Source organism: Dipodomys spectabilis, unplaced genomic scaffold (assembly GCF_019054845.1).
Source record: "Dipodomys spectabilis isolate Male_0828 unplaced genomic scaffold, ASM1905484v1 ptg000254l, whole genome shotgun sequence".
In the NCBI taxonomy this organism is placed as follows: domain Eukaryota; kingdom Metazoa; phylum Chordata; class Mammalia; order Rodentia; family Heteromyidae; genus Dipodomys; species Dipodomys spectabilis.
Window position 1 is genome coordinate 895,424 of NW_024870931.1, and position 16,281 is coordinate 911,704.

Here is a 16,281-nt window from a genome sequence, read left to right on the forward strand (position 1 = left end):
TGTCTGCCTGTTCCAACAATGAGTCAGACTTCCTCCAGCAGCCTGGGGTGCACAGAAGCCCTCAGGCTACACTGGGAACAGTGAGGGGAGCCCCAGAACATGTCTTGAAAGCACTCTCTGTGCTGTGAAATCATTCCATTCAAACCTTTCTTCACAGCAACTCTAGATGGTCACTGATAGAAATACATGCATACATACACAGACACATAGAGTTACTGGCTTTATTTTTGTGGCAGGTCCTGAGGCTTGAACTGTGACCCCAGGCACTGTCCCTGAGTTCCTTTTTCTCAAGGAAGCACCGTATTGTGTCTTAACCCATGATTACCCTAGGCTGGTTTGCAGCATTTACAGATGATCCAGTCATCCTAGGACCCCAGTTAAACTCCCAGCACTGGCAAAAATACATCAAACCAACAAATATGGATGAGGAAAAAACCAGCAACTATTACACAACCGTTTTACCTTTGTTTCCTTTGCACTGTGACAACCATGGGTCTCAATGACTCAGCTTGAAAATTGTATGTGACCTTGCATGGCCAAAGGCTCACAGATTGTTGGTAAAACCTAAGCCCCACCCAGATACCTATGCCATGAGTTCTATCCTCGGACTGCCACCTACACACAGCTGAAGATCCTAGGAAACTCATTCCTATCTATAGGAACATTAATAGAATATTTGACATGTACAAATTTAATTACTATTTATCTAGTCTTTCTAGTATAATATTGTACGCATAAATATATATCATAGATTAATTCAATTAATAACTTCTACCGTGATTAATTAATGGAGGCATAATTTTAGACCAAATAATTGGTAGTAATAGAATATATAATTGGTAGTAATAGGATATATAAAAATAAGATGTAGACATCACTTTATATAGAGTTATACACTAGATTCTACATAAATGTCTGTCTCTCTCTGTATACATTTATTTATAGATGCATATTCATATGTAAATACACACACACTGCAATCTACATATCTATCTTTTTATATATTGGCCACTCCTAGAGCTTCATCTCAGGTCCTGAAATTTGCCTGAAAACTTCATTTGCATCAGACCGGTGTGCTAACATTGACCCATTCATGAAGTTGACCTGCTAGGTTCTGAGTTCAAATCACAGAACTGCCAAAAACTTAATCCTAGTGGAAGAAGCCAATTGTCCCACTTGTTTTCCTTATGGGTGTCAAAATTCCTGGGTCTCAGGAATGATGTATAATACATAGGCAAATTTATGTCCTATGTAATAGGATGTAAAAAATGTTATATGTGTAATCATACTCACTAAAATACATAAGAAATACATAAAAATAAAATGAAATGAATAACTACACTAACTGCAATATAAGTAAACATGTGTATGCAAATATAAATCATGTATTTAAAATGTATATGAATATTATTTTTTTGAGTGCTAAGACTTGAATTCAGGCCCTGGGAACAGGCCTGACTTTCTTGTCTTCCAGCATGGTGAGCTTCCCCTTCCCCGACAATGCTGCAGATTTTCCCAGAGTCTGAATTCAAATCCCAGGCCTGGCAGAAAAAATGGCATGAATTCCAAGCCAAGGAGCCTCATAATTTTATAAATATTTTTAATGAATTTATTTATTTATTTTTATTTTGTCAAGCACAGAGCTTGAACTCAGGTTGGGGCAACTCTGCCTCAGCTTTGATCGCTCTAGGCTGGGGTGCAACCACTGGACCCACAGCTGAACCTGGGTTCCTGGGCCCCAAAGATTTACAGGAAAAAGATAAATAAAATGACACAGATAAAAATCTGGCAACTTGCTAATGGCTGTTTTACATTTGTTTTTTTTTGCAAGGTGACCATCTTAGGTCTGAATGACATTGATGAAAAGTTCTGTAACCTGACATTGCTGAAGGATGGTGGGCTACCAGGCAAGCCATAGGTCAACACAGCAACATAGGCCCTGTGGTCGAGGCCCGGTCCTGACCCCTACCAACGGTGGGAGATCCTAAGAGTCTCATTCCTATTCATAGGAATACTGATGGAAGATTATGAATGTCAAGATTAAATTAGTTGTTCCTGAATGATACTACTATAAAAGTAGTGATTTTAGGAGGCTGATTGATTTTAATGAATATTTTGAAACATTAAAAGAATACTATTAATTACATGGATGCAATAGTTTTGTGACAGTGGTTGATTAAATTAATAATTCATTAAGAATGAACACAATAATACTAATTACATGGGGGCATAATAAATACCCAAGAATTGTTAAAAATGTAGTCTATATAACTGAAGAATATATAAACATCTCTGGTACTCTATAAAGATCTATATTTATTTGTGTACTACCATCCGCATGTCAAGCTGTCTTATTTTGTCAACCCCTGGGGCTGGATCTCAGGTGCTGGTAACTGCTTGTCAGCTCCATATGGCCCAGGTTGCCAGCACTCACAAAAATTGAATCGTGGAGTAAGAAGCACTGGTGACACATGTTTTCCTTTTCTGTGAGCATCTGGGTGTCAGGTATGAAGTTTCATACATAGGCAAATCTATATCCCATGTAATAAATGTAATAAATATTCCATGTGTAATACCAGTCAATAAAATAAATGGTAAATAAATGAGTAAAACAACAAATAAAATGCATAACTTCACTAAGCACAATCTGGGGTTAACATATGGGGCTCAGTCTCATCGGCTGGGAACTGCCTAGCAGCTGAATTGGCTAGAGGCTGCTGTGCTGACAGTCACTCATTCATGAGCTGAGCCTTCTAGGCCCTGAGTTTAGATCCCAGCCCTGCCAAAAATGCAATCTTGGAGTAAGAAGTCAAGAGTGACACATATTTTCCTTTTCTATGAAATTGCTCCGTGTCAGGTAGGATGTATAATTCGTATGCAAATCTATATACTATGTAATAGGATGTCATAAAGGTAAAAATGTCATAGGTGGAAAAATGGTCACTACAATAAATGAAAAACAGATTGAATTAGTAGCGAATCATTCTGGGATAATATTAGACAAAATAATTATAGGACGTGGATTAAGTTTAATTAATATATTATTAAGCATTAACAGAATGAAAAGTAAATGGAGACATAGTTAAATACCTAATAATTGCTAGTAACACATGATGCATAAATTAATTATAAATAGAGGTCTCATTCTATAAAATATGTAATTATATGTATGGATGTATGTACATATATGATAAACAATAACAGTAAATTGAGTAATAATTAATGTTTTATTAATTGTTCAACTGGGATATATAATTAAATGGAGACATCATTTTATACCTAACATTGGTAGTACTATTAACTATAATTTAATAATATGCATAAATCTCTCTCTATTTTTTTTGGGTCCAGTCGTGGGCCTGAAGTCTGGGCCTGGGCTCTGTCCCTCAGCTCTTCAGCTCAAGGCTAGCACTCTACCACTTGAGCCACAGCACCACTTCAGGCTTTTTTTTTCTGCTTATGTGGTGCTGAGGAATTGAACTCAGGTCCTCATGCTTGCAAGGGAAGCGCTCTATCACTGAGCCACCTTCCCAGCCCACATCTTTCTTTTTGTATATATAATATTTATATACAGCAATCTCTATTTATACCTCATGCACTCCTGGGACTCGGTGGTTGAGTGCTCGCCTAGTAAGCAGGAAGCCCTGGCTTCCATTCCTCAGTACCATATAAAAAGAAAAACCAGAAGTTCTGCTTTCTTTCAATCAATTGTGTACTAGCCTGGAGCACAAACGCTTGGGGAGAGTGGCTAAGCCCTTACTAAAGGCCCAGGACTGCCGCCAAAAAAGGTAGACTGTTCTAACTGCAGCTATAGAAGGTCAAGACTTCAAATACTTCATCACAGAGCAAGCTAGGAGTCTGGTGCTGACAGCTGCCACCTAACCTGACTTATCCAGATGTAAATCACTGCAACCCAGCTCCAACGAACCAGATGCTGCTGGCTTACCTCAGTCATTCTAGCAGCTCACGGGCTTTAAAACCCAGCCCTAGCAGGAAGTCTGTGAGACTCTTCCAAGTGGTAGAGCTGTAGCCTTGAGCAAATGTTATTAGAACAGTATCCCTACATATCAGTTCAAGCCCCATGGGTAACCTCCCCTGAAAAAAAACACTCCACTAAACCATTAGATGTGAACTTGTGTGGTTTGTGAAATGTTCCTCAAAGAATGGTGATACTGAAGAAAACACGTTGATTCTAATGATAGCTTGTGGAATACAGCTATGTGCTGAGTCCTTCACAGGTTGCAGTGTGCTGAGTCCTGAATTGGGTTCTGGGTGCTGTGTCTTTCACATATGCTGTGTATTGAGTCCTTCAAACAGTGTCATGTGCTATGTCCTTCACAGGGTGCATTCTTTCATCTGGTCCTTGTAAGAGCTCCACAACTGAGATACTTACACAGATAAGAATATTGAGGCTCAGATATATCTCCATGGAAGGAACAAAATTAAATATAACTGAAGACTAGTGAGTTGTCTCCTGCAGACCATTGTTTTGTTTGTTTGTTTTTTCAATCATGAACCTTGATCTCAGAACCTAGATTTTGACCCTTACCTCTTGGGCTCAAGGCTAGCACTCCACCAGGTGGAGCCAAGGATCCCCTTGCAGCAGACTACCATGGCCTAGGGGTCGATAGATGAGGTTTGTCATCCTGCCTTCTCAGCAAGCTGAGATCTGAGGATCTGAGTTCTAAATTATCCCAGACACAAAAAGTCCCATGAGACTATTATCTCCAATTCACCACTAAGAAACATTAAGTGGAAGCTTGATGCTTGCAGCTCATGACTATCATCCTAGGTTCTCAGGAGGATGAGAACTAAGGATCATTGTTCAAAGCTAGCCTGGGCAGGAATGTCTTTGAGACACTTAGCTCCAATGGACCACCAGAAAACCTGAAGTGGTGCTGCGGCTCAAGTGATAGAGCACAAGACTTGAGCTGAAAAGCTCAGGGACAGCACCCAGTCCCAGACTTCAACTCCTACAACCAACAACATCAAAAAAAAAAACTCAAAACCAGAAACAATCTAACAAACCTGAAGTACAGGGCTGGGAATGTGCCTTAGGGGTAGAGTGCTTTGCATATATGAAACCCTGGGCTTGATTACTCAGGACAACATCACTAGAAAAAGCATGAAGTGGTTCTGTGGCTCAAGTGAGAGAAGGCTATCCTTGTACAAGAGAAATTAGGTACAGTGCTGAGTTCAAGCTCCATGACTGTATGCACGCACACACATGGACATACACACACAGACACACAGACGCACACAGACACACACACACACATAGACCAGAAGTGAAGCTGTGACACAAAATGGTAAAGCATTGGACTTCTCCACTGAACTTATGGTCAGCACCAAGGCCCTGTTTTCAACCCCCAAACCTAGCCATCCAGGGCCCAATTAAGAGAGGTCAAAGGTTTCAGAACCTGATGATCTTCACCAGCCCTAGATGACAGGAAGCTTTGTGATATCTAACATGTGCTTGGATTTCTCAAGCTTCCAGAAAACCAAGGAGAGGTATCATAGGCCCATTATCGCTGGCAATGAAACATTTCATTAAGTTCAGTGCCCTAGTTGTCTGCAAGAAGGACTTCTGAATTATATTGAGCACTGTATCTGAGCACTGGAATATAGTCTCACAAAGGCAGGATAAGTGCAGGGAACTTGGCCTGCCATGGGAGGTGGCACAAATGAAGGCTTCTTGTCAAAACAGAGCACTGGGAAGAGAGATAGCTTGTAGTACAAAGAGGCCTTTTTCTCCTGGCCTTCAGAGCACACACACACGCATCCTCACTAATTGGCCCAGATGTGGAGTTGTTGTTACAAAGCTGTACAGGACTGAGGCCTTTTGTCTGCCTGTCCAGACAATGAGAGAGACTTCAGTCCAGCCCATATCTGGGCTTTTCTGTGATCTCTTTTTTTTTTTTTAAATTTTTATTTTTTGTGACCATACTGTACAGAGGGGTTACAATTACATGGGCAATATAATGAGTACATTTCTTATCAAGCATTGCAGCCTCCTCCTTTGTTTACCCTTCACATCTCTTCCCAGCCTCCCTCCTCCCAATTCTCCCCCACCCCATGCACCAAACTTGTAAAGTTCATTTTCGACATGACAACTTGTACTTCTCATTGTTGCAACGGGTCCACCTGTATCCTTAAACGACTTAGAAATAACAGTGTCATGGACTTTCCAATACTGGCTGGATTCAAACTAAGATTCTCTACATCTCAGCCTCCTCAGAGCTGAGATTACAGTCAGCAGCCACTCTCACTTCCCTTTCTTTCCTTCTTCATTTTTTACTCTGGACAAGCTGACTTCTTAACAGGGTCATTCCATTGGTTTGAATTTATAAGTAAACTACCCAATGTTCTTTATAGCTGCTTTCTCTGAGAATGATTTTCTCTCCTCATCTTCTCCTCTTGTCACAGGTTTGCAGCCACAAGTGAGAAATGAGTGTTCCAGGATTTGGGAGCAAATGTCCACAGGACATGCCAGTTCGGTCACTTAGCATTGAGCTGCAGTAAATTTACTGTCTCAGGATGAGTGGATCGAAAGCTGGAATGATCCTCATGCAGTCTGCAGTGCTCCTTTTGCCTGTAAAATGAACTAATAATTATGAGTGTTTCCAACCTTAAGTATCTAGAACACACTAGAAGCATATTCTAGTTTCTGTTTTTCTCTAGTACCTCCCGAGATTTAGACTAAAGGTTTGTGTGGAGCGGTTCCTTGGCGAATCCCTGAGGAAAGTTGCTTGAATCCTCCTCAGGAGATAGCTGTCCAAAGTCAGCCTGAGCAGGAGGTCTGTGAGCCTCTTTTCTACAATAAACCACCAGAAAACCAGAAGTGAAGCAGTGGCCCAGAGGGTAGAGCTCCAGCTTTGAGAGAGAAAGCCAAGCAGGAGATACTGGCCAGAGCAGGCAGTAAGGCCTGGGAGGCGATTATGTCCAATTTTTATCGACCAGATGGCTGGAAGTGGAGCTGTGGTGGTGGTAGAGCTTCAGCCTTGAGTAACACAACTCAGAATTGCATAGGGTCCTGAGTTTAAGCCCTGGGATGACCACAAAAAAAATTCAAAGAGAGAAGGCCAAGTTATGTATCAGTGCCTTACCTACTTATGTGTGTATTACCTCCTTGATTACACACAGACCATATGCAATGCTTCTGCTTTTATTTACTGATTTATTTTTCAGAGATGCCTGTTTCACATACTGCATCATAATCTTCATTTCAGGCCCATCACTTTTCTCTTCCAGGGTTCCAGGCCTGTGTCCTTATATGATACACACTTAGGCTCTCAGCAGGGTTTATTTACATTTTATTATTATGAGGCCAACACAGGAACAATCACAAATCGAGCAGGGGAAGACAAGATCAGGTTTCTTAGAAGTAACCGGTATTCAGAAAAATTAACTTGGGGACAAAAAATGGCAGCCTACTTATGTAAAAATTACCATTAAGAAAAAGATGAGGGGGTTGGGAATGTGGATTAGAGAGAGAGTGATTGCCTAGCATGCAAAAAGCCCTGGGTTCAATTCCTCAGTAGCACATACACAGAAAAAGCCAGAATTGGTGCCGTGGCTCAAGTAGTAGAGTGCTAGAGACAGTGCCCAGGCCTTGAGTTCAACCAAGAACTGGCAAAGAGATAGATAGGTAGGTAGGTAGTTGGGTGGGTAGATAGATGGATAGATAGATAGATAGATAGATAGATAGATAGATAGATAGATAGATAGATAGATAGAGAGATAGATAGATAGATAGATAGATAGATAGATAGATAGATAGATAGATAGATAGATAGATAGATAGATAGATAGATAGATAGATAGATAGATAGATAGATAGATAGATAGATAGATAGATAGATAGATACAAAGATGATAGATGAATCTGGTCGTGGATGTCAGGAGGGAAGAAGGGAACAATTAGCAGTCATGAGGCCTTCTGCAGTGTGCCAGGATACCAGCATCGCATTCACATAACCACAGAGCAGGAAGACTGTCTCTCTCCCACTTTTCAGGCAGCTGAGGGTCCCAGAGCCAAGAGGGAAGACCCAGGTTCTAACTAAAGTGCTTGGAGAGAGAAGAGAAATGGCCCTGCCTCTCCTTGGACTGGGGATTAGCATTAATGATGTGCAGAATGAAGGAAGGAGAATGGACTCACCGAGGTAGAAGAAGGGCCTTCAAATCTGGCAGATGAAGAGTGAAAAACCCACTCCTTAAAACCAGAGATCAGGGTTTTCAACTCTGTTCCTCCCCTTCCCCCCCCCCCACACTCACACACTAAACTGGCTCTCTATTGGTAACCTAAAGATAGCTTGAGGCTCCCTTCACCTGAGGGAGGAAGGTTAATCAGTCATTGTGTGAAGAGGCTGAGAAAAGCCTGACCCTGGTGTAACTCTAACAAATGTTTGAAGTTCTCCTCGCCCCACCCACCCCCGTTGCTGGTTGTGTCTGGAATGAATGGTTTTGCAGCTCACTTTCCTGTTGAGTGTGTACATTCTGCTTCCTAATCCTGCAGGCCTTGGTCTCTTCACCTAGCCTGGCTTTTGCAACTATTTTCTGTCCTTCAAATACAGTGTTACAATGGAGTTCTTCCTGCTAACAGGGCTAGGGCTTGGATCCTGAGAACTTCATTTGAACCCAGGATGGGTCAATAATGTTTCTTTCCTGCTTCTATAGCTTGAGAACTCTAAGAACAATTAGAGTGCAAGTAACTTCTCATCACCAAGGGAAACCCAGGAAACTCTTGAATATCTGACCTTTCAGAAGTGGAAGTCAGAATGTCATAGACTTTCCTACTCTGGCTGGCTTCACCCTGTGATCTTGAGACCTAAGCTAGGGAGATGGGCGTTAGCTACTAATTCTCTGCTAGGTTCAGAACTGTAATGACATTGTAAGTACAAGTCACAAAGGGCTTGGGAAGCATATTAACCCTTGCAACATTGGACCTTTCAGAACCCTGTAGGACACAAGGTTATAATGCTAGAATCTCAGAGGCTGGGCATATGGATCTACTAAACTTGAACCTTGAGCTCTGACTCCAATTCTCGTATACATTAGCATTCATTTTCCAGAGAATGTTCTCTTAATTAGCAAATAGGAAAAGTACTTTAATTAACCCTCACTTTTTTCCAGTTGTGTGTCTTGAACTCAAGCCTGGGCATTGTCCCTGAGCCCTTCAGTTCAAAGCAAACAGTACCACTTGAGCCACAGTGTCTTTTGGTGATTCATTGAAGATGAGTCTAACAGGCTTTCCTTGCTTAGCCTTTCTTTGAATTGTGGTCTTCAGCGCTCAGTCTCCTGAGAAGCTAGTTTTCCAGGTGTGAGCCACTAGCATCTGACCTATTATTTTTGAAAGTCCTGGGGCTTGATCTTAGGGCCTGGGCACTCTCTCTGAGCTTCTTTTTCTCAAGACTAGAGTTCTACCACTTGAGCCACTCCACAGCTTCTGGGTTTTTCTGAGTATGTAGCACCGAGGATTCAAACCATAGCATTCATGCATGCTGAGTGAGCTCCTTACCACTAAGTCACATTTCTTGCCCCACCCTTACAATTTTATCCCTCAACTTGCCTATCCTCAAGAAAAGGCCTCTGATCATAAATCATCTAAAGAAATCCCTATAGGAAGGTGTCCAAAGATAAAGAAGACAAAGCTCATCTGTGGGAGAGACTCTACAACATGTGAAGACTGTGACAAATGCTTCCATTTAATTATGTATCATGTTCCAACACTTAATAAAGTATAAATGAAAATGAGTCAATGTCCTAAATTATTGAGAATCATTTTATAATAGATGTAAAACATGTACTAAATATTATGTGTATAATAATACTAAATACAATAAACAATAAATAAAGGAATAAAATAAAAAATAAAATACAAAATCAATAATAAAAATAATAATATGTAATAAACATGCGTATGTAAGTATATATCATATATTACACATGTATAGAAATATTTTTTTCCATTGCAGGGCGTTCATTTGGGCCCTCAGAACTCTAGCCTGAATTTGTTTTCCTCAAAGACAGTAAGATTCACCTTCACCCATGATGCAAAAGAGTTACCTGGAAGGTGAGATCAAATCACAGCAATTACAGAAATACTGGCCCCAGTTCCAAGACAGTGGCTTAATTTTTTAAATGAAAGCAGTTTTCTTCATTCAGTTCTATACAGAACATTTAAAAAAAGCAGTGTAGAATTTTGTACAGCTTTTGACATCCTTACCTTATCCCCAAAGTGCTTCTCTGAGCATTACATTGTTTCTTTTTTGTACATTTTTATTGCAAAAATGTTGTACAGAGGGATCACAGTTACATGAGCAAGGTAATGAGTTCATTTCCTATTGAGCATTGTTGCCTCCTCTTTTGTTTTCTCCCTACCATCCCTTCCCTCCCATCTCCACAACTACTCCCCCTGCTGAGCTCAGTCACTTTTTTTTTATTTTTGGCTTGGCACAGGGTTTGAACTCAAGTAGTGGCAACTCTGCACCTTCCCTCACATTGCTACAGATTTACCAAGACCCTGAGTTCAAATCCCAGGCTAAGGAAGGAAACTGGCAGAAATTCCAAACCAGAGAGCTTTATTTCTTTTTAATTTAGTTAAATAATTAATTAATTTTTTTTTATTCTTTCTTTTGCCAACCACATGTCTTGAACTCAGTTCGTGGCAACTCTGACTCAGCTTCCATCACCCTAGGCTGTGGTGCAGTCTCTGGACCCATAGCCGATCCTGGGATCCTAGGCCCTGAGGGTTTGCAGGAAGAATAAAAAGTAGGATACCACAAAAAGTGGCAAGCTTCAGAGGGCTGGGGTACTATGTCTTTTTCTTTGCACAGTGGGTCTGAATGACAAGGCTGCAAAGTGGACATGACCTGCCATTGCTCATACATGCAAGGCAAGCACTCCACCACTGAGCCACTTTCTATTTTCTCATTCCTAGAAGAAGCTGCACATAAAAACAACACTGATCTTCATTTTCAGTCTGTACCTTTAATACGGAGGAACATATTTCCTCTGCTCTCCATCAATTACCTACTTTCCAGTTAGAATGACTTGGAATAATAAAAATGGAAAAAGAGAAAATAAATCATCATGAAAATAAACAGATGCAGAAAATTCACTGTATTTTTCTCACAAGTTCAGCCATTATAAACTATTGGGGAAATACAGGGACACCTTATTCTCACTGGCACTGAAAGTCTCTAGTTAGGCAATTCTGATGAAGATAAGGAACAAAATGAAAAAGTGAGGAATCATATCAATTGCAAGAAAAAAAATGGAGTAGGATCCAAGCAAATTTCTTCTTTGGGCTGCTGAAAATAATCGGCTTACTAGAGTGTGGTGACTACTTTCCATAAAGGCTACTCATGTGAATACTAGGGATGACAATGAATATACCCCTCTTCATCGGGAAGCCTACAGTGGACACTTAGATATTGTCCATGAGTTGGTGCCTCAAGCAGCAGATATTCATGCAATAATTGTTCATGGCTGGACACCCCTGCGCAGTGGTTACTCGTGAAATAATACCAGTGTGGCGTCTTTCTTACTTCATCATGATGCAGATACCAATGCCCAAACTAAATGCCTCTTGACTCCCTTGCATCTTGCTGCTGGGAATATAGATAGCAAAGATACACTGGATCTCCTTCTGTTGAACCATTATATCAAACCAGGTCTGAAGAACAACTTGGAAGAAACTGCCTTTGATATTACCAAAAGGATAATTATGTATCACTACCTCTTTGAAGTTGTGGAAGGCTGTACAAATTGTTCTATTCAGTTGTAATGGTTTGGTTGTTTCTTTTCTCTTTTTTTTTCTTTTTCTTTTTTTTTTTTGTTGAGTTTTATTATTTTATTGTGAAAACACCATACAGAGGGGTTAAAATTACATGGGCAAGGTAATGAATACATTTCTTATCAAGCATTGTTGCCTCCTCCTTTATTTCCCCTTCCCATACCTTCTCATCTCCCCCCACCCCCCTCCCCCCTCATTACTCCTCCTCCCCGGCCAAAGTCGTAAAGTTCGTTTTTCTACATGACGTCTTGTACATCTCATTGTTGCAATGGGTCAACCTGTATCCCTATTTAAACAATTTGTTTTTTCCCTTCCCCTCCACAAATCATACCAACATCAAATACAATGAAAGCAGGGATTATACGGTGGGGGAGGGACATACAAAGCAACAAAGAAATCATCTTATAAATATGTTAGAAACAATCACAAGAAAGAAAAAAATACATTTGAATCCTTATCTTGGGGTTCATTTCACCTAACATCAACTTATCTGACCATTTCTGCTTGTCTCAGACATATACTAGTTACAAATAAGGGAAACTATGGGATCTATGTTTCTTGGGGCCTGGCTTACTTCAATATAATTTTTTCCAAGTCTTTCCATTTCCTAACAAATGGGGCACTGACATTCTTTCTGAGGGAGGAATAAAATTCCATTCCATAGAATTCTATTTTCTTAATCCATTCATCTACTTAGGGGCATCAAACAAGACCATACAAAAGCTACCAAAACAACTATGTTTATTGCAGCATTATTTAGCATAGCTAAGATATCAGTTACGTTTCTTAAACATCAAAATGCCAGTCCACTCTTTGTGTCCATACAAAATTTTTTCAGAATTCAAATAACAGCAATATCTTACTGTAAAAATTCCGTGGAATTTTTCCAAGTGAATTGCCTGACTTTGATGTCAAATGTATTTGAGTTGTTTGTGTACATCTACAATGATTTCTGCAGAGTTTGTGATTTTTTAATCAGAAATAATTTGATCTTATCTGTTGAAATGAGTAGTACAGAAACTAAAGATATTTCTGCTTCTTGTGTGAAAAAAGTATATTTTAAAATATTCTATATTCTGTGTTTGCATAATATCCATAATCTATTTCATTCTTTCCTAGATATACTTTACATTCAATATTGTTTTATAATATATATATTCATTAATAAATGTGTCCTTTCAGATTGTATTTCATATAGAAAATTTAAGATTATTTTTTTTCTAGGTTCTTTTTTTTTTTTTTTTGGTCCAGTCGTGGGCCTGAACTCTGGGCCTGGACGCTGTCCCTCAGCTCTTCAGATCAAGGCTAGTGCTCTACAACTTGAGCCACAGCACCACTTCCGTTTTTTTTTTCTTTTTGCTTATGTGGTGCTGAGGAATCGAACCCAGGGCCTCAAGCATGCAAGGCAAGCGCTCTACCACTGAGCCACCTTCCCAGCCCCTTTTTCTAGGTTCTTATAGTAGTATATTTTTTTTGGATAAAATGAAAATGTTAACTAATTTCAAAAGTTTTGTAAAGGTTATTCCATGTAAAGGCCTTTCTAAGGTGAAGATTTAATACACTGATGTCAAACTAATGTTTAATTCTAACACTTGCATATATTGTTACACTTGTAATTTTGTAATCAACTTTTAATTAACTGTTTTTCATTTCTGCAACTGAAGAATGAAAAATATGGAATACTTCACGAATTTTCATATTATCCTTGTGCAAGTGTCATGTTAATCTCTGTATTGTTGTAATTTGGGTATACGTGCTGCTGAAGCATGTAGTATCCTCTAAATTTAAGTAGTTAATGATGCAATCTTTATATAGGCTTATATCCTTGGGTGCCTATTTGTAGCAAGGAAACCTTATTGTTCCTAACAATACTATTGATCTTATTTCCCTAAAATAATGTGTATAGTGGGAAAAAAAATTATATTGTTCGGTCGATTGCTCACATTTGCATTTTTTGTCAATGACAATTTTAAGTCTTTTTCATTTTAGATTTGATCAACTCTGAAGCACTTGTAGCTAGGTCTTAAGGTGATGACTTTTTCAAGTACTTATTTACGTAAATGAGTTAGCTTTGTGGAGCTAATAGATTCAAAGTAAGCCTTGCTTAAGAGCTACTTCTAAACTTCTGCAGCTGAAATTTTCCCAAATGAGGTCTTACTGGCACAAATGTCTACCCTTTATCCTTCTTCCATGTAGGAACATACCAACCAACCAGAATATCCTACCCTGACAGCATAGTTTGTCTTAGTAGAACAAAACTAGTCTTAGTTACAAGGGATCATAGAGAGATGAACAGTTCAGACAGAACTGTTCAGACTAGAAGGTATTTTATCAAAATTTAAGTGTTTATTATACCTACCATTTCAAAAGTAGCTAACGCTAAGGTGAAAAAATTCTTCATATGCGTGATTTCCTGATGTCTGGCCTGTCTACCTTCTAACCAGGCAGGAACTTACACTACTTCCTTTCTATCACCAAATATTTCCATAGCTCCAGGATAAGTCCATGTTTCTCCTCATTATTAGGCCTTAAATTGGTAATGTTTTAATCACAGTGTTTCCTCTTGCCTCCAGGCTTTAAATCTACAAATGGTAAAGCTTTAGGTCTAACTCTACCTAACACTGAGGTACAGATAATGCAATAATACTTTAAAACAGAGTTGTCTTTGATACCCTAACCACAACAGAACAATGCAAAACATGTGCCCTTTTTATTATATTACATATAGTTATATATTTTATATTTATATGTGCTGATTTCATATTTCACACAGTGAAACTTAGTAGAATTAATTGATAATTTGACAAATAAATTGATAATTATTTATTCCAATAAAGAGAATTGGAATATAAATAATTAGGTTTAGAATACATACTAGAATATAAAAAGTATCAATGTAATGTCTTCACTATAAACTTGTGATACCTTCTAAGTGTTCTTGTTCTTCTGAATTCACATGGAAAAAAAAATGTTGTTTTCCTCTAATCTATAAGGGATTTTACTCTGCTGCTCTGTTTATTGTTTTAACTCACTGGTTCCAAAATGTTTTTCTCCATATTTCTGAAGCATTCCTATTGATTATACCCAAATTTTTCTGATATGATGTATAAAAGATATTATTCTTCTGCAAGATGTATGGGCCCTAGGATCCTATGTCCCAGTTACCTGCATCATCAGATAACAGTGTCAAGACTTCTCAACTAGGCCCAGGCAACATGCCAACAGAAAGTAATTGAAGAGTCATGTCAATTTCTCATTTCCTATAATATTTCAGGGCCCCAATTCCTTGAGAAACAGGAATTAGCAGTAAGCAATAGTGAAATGCAAGTCAACTTAAAATGAAGGATGAGATCACAAAATCTAAGAGAAAGTACTGCAATTCAAACTTTCAATTTACAGATGACCAGCCCATATGAGTTAACAAAATCACAAGGTGTCACAAGATTATTTTTAATACCCCTCCCCTAATGATTAATGAAAGATTTCAGTCCAGCATAAGTGGGCCAGCAAAATAGCTCCTGGAAGATAGATCCACAATTGGTCTATTAAGGCCAGGAAAACTTGACTTAGAAGTCAAATGTAATTCAGAAAAAAACATTAATTGAGAAGATCCTTAGTGCTTAATAACACCGTGAGATGTACAAGTTGTCATGTCGAAAACAAACTTTACAACTTTGGTGCTGGGGCCGGGGGGGGGGGGGGGGGGGGGGGGAGGATCGGGTCGGGGGGCAGTGGGAGGATGCCAAGGGATGGGAAGGGGAAACAAAGGAGGAGGCAACAATGATGGATAAGAAATGTACTCATTACCTTGCCCATGTAATTTTAACCCTTCTGAACAGTATTTTCACAATTAAAAAAAACACTGGTACTTCAGTAAAACTTGATTCTGTGGTATAAAAATGTTGTCATTCTCAAAATATTTAATCTCCTGAAAGTGTATTCTCTCTCTTTTTTTTTTTACATTTCTTTTCTTTTTTTGGGGGGGGATCTGGTTGTGGGGCCTGAACTCTGGGCCTGGGCGCTGTCCCTCAGCTCTTCAGCTCAAGGCTAGAGCTCTACCACTTGAGCCACAGCACCACTTCCGGCTTTTTTTCATTTTGCTTATGTGGTGCTGAGGAATCGAACCCAGGGCCTCAGGCATGCAAGGCAAGCGCTCTAACACTGAGCCATCTTCCCAGCCCCCACTGTATTCTTTTTCAAATAATCTTTGAAAAATCAAATTCGCAAACCAGGCGCTAGTGGCTCACGCATGTAATCCTAAATACTCACGAGGCTGAGATCTGAGGATCACGGTTCAAAGCCAGCCCAGGCAGGAAAGTCCGTTAGACTCTTATCTCCAATAAACCACTCGAATATCAGAAGTGGCACTGTGGCTCAAGTGGTAGAGTGTTCGCCTTGAGCTCAAGAGCGCAGGGACAGTGCCCAAGTCCAGAGTTCAAGCCCCACGACCTTCTAAAAAAAATTCACATTCACCAAAATAACAT

General features: G+C 39.4%; 1 pseudogene; it reads right to left on the minus strand.

The window, feature by feature from the left end:
• Positions 1-13,465: 13,465 nt before the first annotated feature.
• On the minus strand, positions 13,466-13,565 carry LOC122124931 (annotated as a pseudogene).
• Between the last annotated feature and the right edge of the window lie 2,716 nt (positions 13,566-16,281).